The sequence below is a fragment of the Elephantulus edwardii genome, unplaced genomic scaffold (genome assembly GCF_000299155.1).
Source record: "Elephantulus edwardii isolate Elephantulus edwardi_28Jun2011 unplaced genomic scaffold, EleEdw1.0 scaffold00547, whole genome shotgun sequence".
NCBI classification, from domain to species: Eukaryota; Metazoa; Chordata; class Mammalia; order Macroscelidea; family Macroscelididae; genus Elephantulus; species Elephantulus edwardii.
Genome location: NW_006400297.1, coordinates 225,929 through 234,506, shown reverse-complemented (window position 1 = coordinate 234,506; position 8,578 = coordinate 225,929). Strand labels below are relative to the sequence as shown.

Genomic DNA, 8,578 nt, shown 5'->3' with positions numbered 1-8,578 from the left:
GCGCAGACAACTGCTCTCCCGGACGAGGATGATGATCTGTGAGAGAACGAAGCTGGAGCCCAGCGTCAGAAGTCTAGTTTTATAGGCAACTGTCCTGTGATGTCAGTGGTGCCGCATGTTTGCCACTTTATTATCTAGCTAAGCAGAACATGTGCTAATCTTTGGGATGCTGAAGGAGAGATGAACGGGCTTCGGAGTGAGTGTGGCAGTTTAAAAAAAAACCTTCATTTTTTTGACCTGCATATTTAGCTGTTTTGGAAGGCAGTTTCCTTCTTGAGTTTCAAATACAAGACTGCTACAGTCAAATCACAAAAAAAAAAAAATATTACATACACATTGTGATGGTTCTTCCAGAAGCGTCTCTGGGCCCCGTCTAGTATGTAATATTTTTAATCAAAACATACTGATTGCCGTTATTCAATGTTTAGCCTTTGCATGCATATAAGAAAACTGAAAATACCTTAGTCTTCAAAGTAACATCTTTTAAAGAATATTTTTGCAACCGATTCTCAACGCAATGCAACATTTTACTTTTAAAAAAATTGTGATGTTAATGAAAGTTTACAGAAAAGTTGGATTTTCATTCATCCATTGTTACATTTTCCTCCCTGCCCAGCCCAGTTAATTGTTTGTTTGTTTAAAAAAATTTCTTCATTGTTGTGTAATTACCTCCCTCCCACTCTCCCCCAACTCTGCTTTGCTATGAACCATTTATTCTGAGCTGTTGCCATACAAATAATATCTAATCATATATTCCTTTTAAACAGTTCTTTCTTAATCTGTTCCAATGCAGTGCTCATTATTTATTCCTTCTTTCCTTAATTTCTCCCAGCCCCTATGCCAGTCCTGTTTTATAACAGTGGTGTTATACAGTATTTGTCCTTTTGTGACTGATATATTTCACTTGACATAGTGTATTCCAGGATTACCCATATTATGTATTATTTTATTTCCCTTTTCAGTGCTGTGTAGTATTCCTTTGTATGAATATACTATAAATTTCCTTTACATTACTTCTTGATGGGCACTTGGATTGCTTTCATCTCTTTGTTTTTGTGAATAATGCAGCAATAAACGTAGGTGTGCATGTATCTGTTTGCATGGCAGCTCTGGTGTGTTTTTTTTTTTTTTAGAGTATGTTCCTAGTAGTGGAATTGCTGGGCCAAAATGTATTTCTATTTCTAACTTTTGAGAAAATGTCAGACTGACCACCTTCTATAGTGGTTGCACCATTTTATACTCCCACCTGCAGTGAATAGGGGCTCCAATCTCTCCACAATCTCACCAGCATTTGTTATTTGCTGCTCTGTTGAACTCTGTGTTGTTACTGGGGTGAGATGATATCTCATAGTTGTTTTTAATTGTATCTTTCTGATAGCTAGGGATTTTGAACATTATTTTTCAAGTGTTTGTTTACTTGCCATCTGAATGTCTTCTTTGGTGAAGTGTCTATATCATGTGCCTATGTTGCAATTAGGTTGTTTATCTATTTCTTGTTGAGGTACTTGGAGCATTCTACAAGTTTTAGATGTCAGTCCCTTATCAGATAGGTCATTACCAAATATTTTTCACAGTCTGTGAGTTTCCTTTTCCCCAGTTGGAGAAGTTTTTAAGTTCTGTTAACATTTGTTTTGTATATTTGTATATTTTGCAGCTGTAGCTGTATTATTTGGTACATATACTTATTATGGTAATATCCCTTTGTTCTATTGACTCTTTAAGCATTGTATTCCTTGTTATTTGTGATGGTTTTTATGAGGAAATCTATTTCATCAGAAATTGATATCACTATTCTTGCTTTTTATTGGTTGTCATTTGCTTGGTATATATTTTCCACCTTTTTATTTTAAGTCTTTCTTCATCTTCACTTTTCAAGTTTATCTCTTGTAGACAACATATTTGCAGGTTTTGGGTTTTTTTAATCCAATCTGCTACTCTTTTCACTGGTGTATTTAAGCCATTCACATTCAGTGTAATTATTGAGAGGCAAGGTTTTACTGCTATCATTTAGTTTAGTTATTTTTAGTGTTGTTGGTTTCTTTGGTTTGTCCTGTTTTCTGTGTCATGTGTGTAAGAAGGACTTCCCTAAGTATTCCCTGCAATGCTGATCTTATTATTACAAACTCTCTCAGGTCCTGCTTTTCTGCGAATGTCTTGATCTCTCCATCATATTCGATTGACAGTTTTGTTGGGTACAGTATTCTTTGTTGACAATTGTGTCTTTGAGTGATATATGCCATTCCACTGTCTTCTTGCTCACATGGCTTCTGTTTAGAAATTGGCACTTAATCTTTTTTTCTCTCCCATAGGTTATTCTTAACTTCTCCTTATCTGCTTTCAGAATTCTCTCCTTATCTTTGGTCCTGGAAAATTTGACTATGATATGCCTTGGTGTTTTTCTTTTGGGGTCTATATTACAAAAACTTTTGCACTTGCTGCAAAAGGTCAACAACTGTTGTCTTCAACATGGATTGAAGCTCAAAATCAAGAAGACAAAGATTCTCACCACTGGGCCAATTTGCAGAACCATATTAGATGGAGAAGAGATTGAGGTTGTTAACAATTACAGTTTGCATGGATTCACAATCAGTACTCTTAGCATCAGCAGTCAGGAAATCAAAAGACGAATTGCATTAGGAAAATCTGCTGTCATGAAAGAGCAAAGTTGTCAGTCTAGATACAAAGGTGCACCTAATGCAGACCTTGGTTTTCTCAATTACTTGTTATGCTTCAGAGAGTTGGGCAATGACTAAGGATGACAGAAGAAGAATAGATGCCTTCTAGTTGTGATGCTAGAGAAGAGTCTTGAACATACCAAGGACTGCCAAGAAGACAAATCTGTCTTGGAGCATGTGAAACCAAGTCTCTCCTTGGAGGCTAGGATTTTGAAGCTCCGCCTCACTTACTTTGGGCACATGAGCAGGAGAGATCAGTCCTTGAAGAAGGACATCATATTTGGAAAGGTGGATGGACAGTGCAGGAGAGAGAGACCCCAGATTTGATGGATTAATACAGTAACTGCAGTGATGGGGGTTCTTTTGTCAGAATTGGTGAGACTGGCTCAGGACAAGGAAGGATTCAGAGCTGCTACACATAGGATCACTATGCATTGAAGGTTACTCAGTGGCACATAACAACAATAACATACTGTGACAGGTTTGGAAGCAGGAGTGGCATCCACTTCCTAAATAACATTCCTCCAAAACAAGGAACTTTGATAAATGCTGAGAGTTGTAGAGTGGCTTCAGGCCTTTTGTTCATAGGGTCATTATGAGCCATGCTCAACTCAAAGGCAATCAACAACAACAACATGTTATATGGAGTTCATTCAGCTTTTGCATACATCATCTAGCTAGCTAGCTAGCTAGCTTGTCCTTGTTGTTGATTGCCGTTGATACCTTGGTTATTGCTTGTGGATACAAGTAAAAGGAAATCTTTGACAACTTTACTTTTCTGCATCTATCCTGATTGGTCTAATTGCTGGACTATTTTTTTATGTTGAAGTGTAGTTTATTTTGAAGGGTTTTTTTTGTGTGTGTTTTTAAATCTTATTAGTAAGTGCTTTAAATCTTCTTTGCTTTCTGCAAACAAGTCTCTAATGGAGATTGTTGATGTGTCTTTCTCAAATCCTGATGCCACATTCTTCTTCATATAGCCCAATTTCTAGAATTATTTGCTAGCATACAGATTGAATAGGTATGGAGAAAGACACAAGTCCGATACACACTTTTCCTGACTTTAAACCATACAGTATCCCCTTGCTCCATTTGAATTATTGTTTCTTCTATATACAGGTTTCACAAGAGCTTTATTAAGTGTTCAGGGATTTCCATTATTCTCAAAGTTATGTATAATTTATTATTATCCAAACAGTCAAATGCCTTTGAACACTCAATAAACTCAAGTAAACACCTTTTCTGGTTTTCTCTTCTTTCAGCTATGACATATCTAAACTTATAGAATTTGGGTTTATGCTGTGGATGTTGTGAATGAGGAATCCTCCCTTGTGAGGAAAGATTGGAGGTCAAATAGCACCACCTTCACACAGGCTGCTCTGTTTTCACACCTCTTACACAATAAATCCTTCCTGTTTAGTTGGTATTCCTCTCTCCCACTTTGCTCACTCTCTGTGGCTTCTTCCAGGTAAATTCTTGGTATTTATCCTTATTATATCTGTTTAGAATTGGAACACTGGAGCATGTCCAGTGGTCTGAAAGAAGCCAGTAATGAGAAATACTCACTTTGTGATACAGTGAATAATACTTATTTGTGCATTTATGTTCATTTTTTAAGCTAAAAAAACAAAACTAAGGCTGTATATAGGGATAATTCATTTATCCAAGGATACTCAATTAACAACAGAGGTTGTGCATATGTTAGCTCTCTTGGCCTCTAAAGTCTGGACTCATGCTATTGTCTAGTCAGGAAAATTTATACAATATTTTCAAGAAAAATTTTCATCTATCATAGCTTTAAAAATATATGTTATTCAGTCAGATGAATATTCAGAATGTGTGGCTATTTTGAATGATCCATTTTCCAATGGAACTTGAAAGTTGAGGTTTCACCCTCTTCACAAATTCTGTGCAAGAGTTCAGCATGAAAACTATTCCAAGTGAATTCTTTTATAAGAAGAGCTAACACATGCTGACTAATCCTCTTTGAACTTTCAAGGCTCTTTCTCTGTCTCTTCTCCCACTGCCAAATAGTATTACAATTTCAATTGACCTTCACTATGACATTGAATAGTGTTCATTTGTGAATGCCCTGTTGACCTGAAGTATCTGATCCTTGATTTGCTATTCACACCACATCCGCCCTGCCTTTGTGTAAGGAGTTAATATACATACGAAGACAGCAAATTCCAAACCTTACTCATTAAAACGAACAGTCCAGAATGACTACTGGGACCAGTATCAAAAGCATTGCACACAGAGAATAGTCTTTAGTTACTTTGACTTGTTTATATTTAAGAGAGACTGACAGCCTTCTCTATGGGAAAGCACTTATCCAGGCATGCTGCTTCCAGGGAAACAAAGTGGATAATAAAGAGATATATATCTATTTGCATTAGAAATTTGAGCAAGGGGCGGAAATTTGTGAAATACCCATCTAATCATGTTACTTATTTCTTTGCCATTATTCTTTCTTACTATCTGGTTGCTTTAGTATACTCATTGATGGAAACTACAATCTGAGATATTTCACTCCTTAATAAGCCCAGGAAGCACCATGGTTAAGTGCTAGACTGCTAAATGAAGGAACAGAGTTCAAAACCTCCTGCAGCAGCAATGAAGGGGAAAGATGGTTTCTGAGGCTATAAATCTTTACATTTATAGATAAATGAGACCACATCGTTTTTTTCTTCGATGGAAGCTTGTGACTTCAAACCACTAACATTTTGGTTTGCAACCCCACAATAAGTAACACACTATACCACCCAGGCTCCTGGAAAACCATTAATAAGTGTGGACATTTCTGTTCTATCTTACTCGGTCACCATAATTCAGAATTAGTTATGAGTCAGGTTTATTACTTTTGTTTTGCTTGTTATTCCTTTACTACTTACTAAAAAACAAAAACAAACCAAAAAGACCCATGTGTAAACTTTCTAAGGAACTTGGAGATGTGATCTGAAACTTGATCTCAGAGCTATATAATACATAGATTATTGGTAAGAGAAAGGTCTCTAAGTCTTCTTGCACATGGCTCCACCACCCCCATCTAGTACCACATATATCCTTATTATAAAAGGCAGAGGGAAGAGCTAGAGATTATAATGTAGGTTAAGTTACCTAAAATGAAAAGTTTCTCAACCAAACTAGTATGCTAAGACCTGAGGCTTCCTACCAAGGAGAATCTGGGGAAATGGCATGTGCTCCTTTGTGTGATTTTAGAAAGACAAGCTGTGAAAAGACAGTTCACTAGGCAGGTCATGCTGCACCTTTAGCACCTGTGCACTGAGCAGTTAAGATGAGTGAGACAGAGTTTATCTCTGTCACTATCAATGTGTCCAGTCTCTCCTGTCAGTGTCACCCTGGTTAAGAAGATACTGGGATGGACTTCTGTCAGATATCTAACACCAGTTTCTACAGGAAAGCTTTTCTAGTTGACCTATTTTTAAAAATTTTTTCTAGAGAATAAAAGAAACCTTAAAAATAGTTTATGGCATGAATATTTAAGACAAATACCCTTCAAGTCAAGAAATAGAACTCTACCAGAAACCCCATCACATGTACACCACTTATAAGGCCCCTCTCATTCACAGTAATTTTTATTTTGACTATTTATAATTAACATCTCTTTTTTGGTTTTCTTACCCAAGTAATAACAACTATAGTCGTACACATTTCCTAAAAAAAATGGATTTCTTAAATCTCTTTTAGCCTACACATGCCCTGTCAATCTTTTTCTTTCCTTTACAATTTATTTGTTGACAAATCTAAGATGCTTGACTGGTGAAATTCATTCCCAGCAGGATTTTGCTGATAGCACACTCAGGATGCAAGCCAGCAAGTTCTTCTGCCCTTGGGATTTCCCCACAGATTGATGACTAAGGTGCCTCTGACCTAAACCATGATCTTGTAATTGCCTTAGCTGAAAAGTAGACAGTGAAATTAATGTATTGAAACTATGGAATTGTAAAGAATATTGACTATACTCTGGACTATCAGAAGAACCTGCATCCTTTAACATGGATTACATGTTAGTGTAAAAAACCCTTATCACTAGGCCAAAAAAGCAACATGATAGATTTAGAAAAGACTGAAATTGTCAATGATTTAATCTTGCTTGGATCCCCAGTCAACACACTTGCTACCAGTAGTCAGGAGATCAGGAGACCTAAAGCACTGGGAAAGTCTGCTGCTAGGAATCTTTTCAAAGTCCTGAAGAGCAATGATGTCAATCTAAAGACTAAGGTATGCTTTAGTCATCCTAAAAGAGATAGATTGATGCAGTGTCTGTGGCAAGAGATTCAAATTCAAAAAGGATGGCACAGGATTGTGAGTTTAGATCTATTGTTCATGGGGTCACTGAGTCATGCTTGACTGAGTAGCACTTAACAATTATAAAACACAAAATAAACAGATCAGTCTTACAAGTAGGACTAGAATGTTCATTTGAAACAAAGATGGTGAAACTTTGGTTCACTTACTTTGGATATGTGTTTAGGAAAAAACACAGGAAAGGATTTCATGTTTGATGTGATGGTTAACATTGTATGTCAACTTGGCTATGCTTCTCTTTACATGATATGGTGTTTATGTAATGATGTAAGGTGGTAGTTATGCAGTGATGTTGTTAACCCCTTCCTATGATGTGATATGATCAGTTTTGATAAAATGTAAAAGGATTATGATGGGGTACAACACCCTTAATCTGGTCACAGTTATGCTCTGATGTAAGAGAGGTCTACTCAGCGGTGGTGTGACATCATTGAATACACACACATATATAAACAGATTATATATATATATATATATATATATATACACACATACACACACATATACACACACACATACATATATATATTCGAGGAAGCTCTAGTAGCATAGCTTATAGGCAACAGAGAGTTGCTCTCTTAACCCAAAGGTCTACTAGAGCCTCTGAGGGAGAAAGACGAAAGATGGGCAATCCCCTCCAGATATAGACATGTACCAAAATAAAAGCAATGAATTTCAGGGATGTCTAGTGTGTGTGTGTGTGGTGTTGAATGTGTGTGCTATATATAACAATTGTATATATAATTTTCTCTATTTCCAAATATATATTTATAGTTGTTGTAGTTGTTAGGTGCCATCGAGTTGCTTGTGACTCATAGTGACCCTATGTACAACAGCCTTGAACTCTGCTCTATTCCATGCCAAACTTATTGTTTCTGACACACCTATCCCCATTACACCAGTCACTGAATTGCTTCATCTTATCGAGGGTCTTCCTATCTTGCTCTGTTACTCCACCCTTCCAAGCATGATGTCTTTCTCCAAGGACTGGTCCCACTTTGCAACATGCAAGGTATGTCAGATGAAGAATCAAAATCCTCGCCACCAAGAAGTAGCCTGGTGTCACCCTCTCCAGGACAAACCTATTTGTTCTCCTGGCAGTCCATTGTATATTCAATATTCTTCTCCAGCACCACAACTCAAAGACATCAATATTCTTTCTCTTGGCCCTAGTCATTGCCCAGCTTTCTGACACATAGCAAGTAATTGCAAAGACTACGGCTTAGATTGGGCACAGCTTAGTCTCTAAACTGACATTGCTGCTCTTCAATACTCTGGAGAGGTCCCTGACAGCAGTTATTGTGTACCATCACATCAGAAGTGACTCGTGATCTATACCTCACCCTCCAGTAGGTTTTTAGAGACAGTAAATTGCTCAGGTGAATATTATTCATCTTTGATTCTACAGAGTAGCTGGTGGATTTGAACCACATACCTTTGTATTGCTACCACAATTCCTTACCACTAAGCCACCTTTGGTTTGCTTGTCTCCACAATCAACACTCTTAATACCAGCAGTCAGGAAATCAAGAGACGAATTGCATTGGGAAAGTCAGCTGTCAGGGACCTCT

The 8,578-nt window shown here is 37.1% G+C and overlaps 1 pseudogene; it reads right to left on the bottom strand.

The window, feature by feature from the left end:
- The window catches only part of LOC102849221, a 57,249-nt pseudogene that overhangs the window by 2,055 nt on the left and 46,616 nt on the right, over window positions 1–8,578 (bottom strand).